A 2,257-nucleotide genomic window follows, 5' to 3' on the forward strand; every position below is an offset into this window, starting at 1 on the left:
GCATTCACTGGTTGCAAAGTTCATCTGTGGTGGTTGGAAATGCGTCATAGCGCTGAACCTGTCGTTTCTCCATATCCCACATGTTTACGGATGGTGTCAAGTCTGATGATCTGGCGAGCCAGATCAAAAGGCTAACATCCTGTTACACCAAGAACGCACGTGTTCGTGCAGTAACAAGTGGCTGTGCATTGTCTTGCTGAAAAATATGGTCTGGGGTGTTGTGCAGCAAGGGTATGGCTATGGGTTGCAGGATGTCATTCACGTAAGTCACATAGCTCACAGTGCCCTGGACAGGCACCAACTGTGATTTATGGTCGTACCCAATAGCAACCCACACCAGAACAATTGAGTTGGCACTGTATGTCTTCTGTGAATGCAGTCGCTATGATGCTGCTCCCCCCTGTGTACAGTGAACCAAAATGCGTCCATCATTTTCGAACAAACAGAACCTGGATTTGTCTAGAAATATCTCATGCCATCCCTGGCCCCAGAACGTCGTTCCATACTCCATTGCCATCTAGCATGTTTCTGCACATTCGTCAGTGGTATATGGAGTAGTGGACATCACACACGTTATCCATGCCTAAATAAACAACTATGTATTGTCGCCTCTGATAGTGTACAACGTGTTACACTGTTGCGCCAGAGTTGAGGAGGACACAGATCTGTCCTGAAAAGACATTCAGATGAGGTTTTGATCTTCTTGGGATGGTGGGGGGATTACCTGGTTCGTGCGACCTGACCTATCTCGTCTTGTTCTACGGCCTTCATGAACCATTCTGCACATACCTGTCGCATTGCCAAAACACTTCGCCCCAAACAAGCAGCAATTTCCCAGATGAATGTATCACATTCTCTCATGCCCATAATGTGTCCTCTTTCAGACTCACTGATTTGACGGCACAATATGCACATATGTCTGCAAGACATCCTGCACATCCGTTCAAGTCACACTTTTCCAGTAACTTCAGTTTATAGCGACAATGAGAGCTGCAGGCACATTTTACCGGTTGTTGTTGTTGTTGTTGTTGTTGTGGTCTTCAGTCCAGAGATTCGTTTGATGCAGCTCTCCATGCTACTCTGTCCTGTGCAATCTTCTTCATCTCCAAGTAACTAATGCACCCTACATCCTTCTGAATCTGCTTAGTGTATTCATCTCTTGGGCTCCCTCTACGATTTTTACTCTCCACGCTGCCCTCCAATACTAAATTGGTGATCCCTTGATGCCTCAGAACATGACCTACCAAGCAATCCCTTCTTCTAGTCAAGTTGTGCCACAAATTCCTCTTCTCCCCAATTCTATCCAGTACCTCCTCATTAGTTACATGAACTACTCATCTAATCTTCAGCATTCTTCTGTAGCACCACATTTCGAAAGCTTCTATTCTCTTCTTGTCTAAACTATTTATTGTCCATGTTCCATATCCATACATGGCTACAATCCGTACAAATACTTCCTGACAAATCTGTATTCAACATTAACAAATTCCTCTTCTTCAGAAACGCTTTTCTTACCATTGCCAGCCTACATTTTATATCCGCCACACACCGTCAGGTGGCTAGCAGATTATGGATGTAGATGTAGATGTACTTCGACCATCATCAGTTATTTCTCTCCACAGATACCAAAAGTCATCAGTCAAAAGTAAGTGTCTCATTTCCTAATCTAATTCCCTCAGCATCACCTGATTTCATTAGACTACATTCCATTATCACTGTTTTGCTCTTGTTGATGTTCATCTTATATCCTCCTGTTCACTCCGTTCAACTGCTCTTCCAGTCCTTTGCTGTCTCCAAAAGAATTACAGTGTCATCAGCAAACCTCAAAGTTTTTATTTCTTCTCCTTGGATTTTGATCCCTACTCCAAATTTTTCTTTTGTTTCCTTCACTGCCTTCTCAATATACAGACTGAATAACATTGGGGCTAGGCAACAACCCTGTTTCACTCCCTTCCCAATCATTGCTTCCCTTTCTTGCCCCTAGACTCTTATAACTGCCATCTGGTTTCTGTACAGATTATAAATAGCCTTTCGTTCCCTGTATTTTACCCCTGTCACCTTCAGAATTTAAAAGAGAATATGCCAGTCAACACTGTCGAAAGCTTTCTCTAGGTCTACAAATGCTAGAAATGTAGCTTTGCGTTTCCTTAATCTATTTTCTAAGATAAGTCTTAGAGTCAGTATTGCCTCACATGTTCCATCATTTGTACGAAATCCGAACCGATCTTCACCAAGGTCGGCTTCTACCAGTTTTTCC

The sequence above is a fragment of the Schistocerca americana genome, chromosome 4 (assembly GCF_021461395.2).
Source record: "Schistocerca americana isolate TAMUIC-IGC-003095 chromosome 4, iqSchAmer2.1, whole genome shotgun sequence".
Classification (NCBI taxonomy): domain Eukaryota; kingdom Metazoa; phylum Arthropoda; class Insecta; order Orthoptera; family Acrididae; genus Schistocerca; species Schistocerca americana.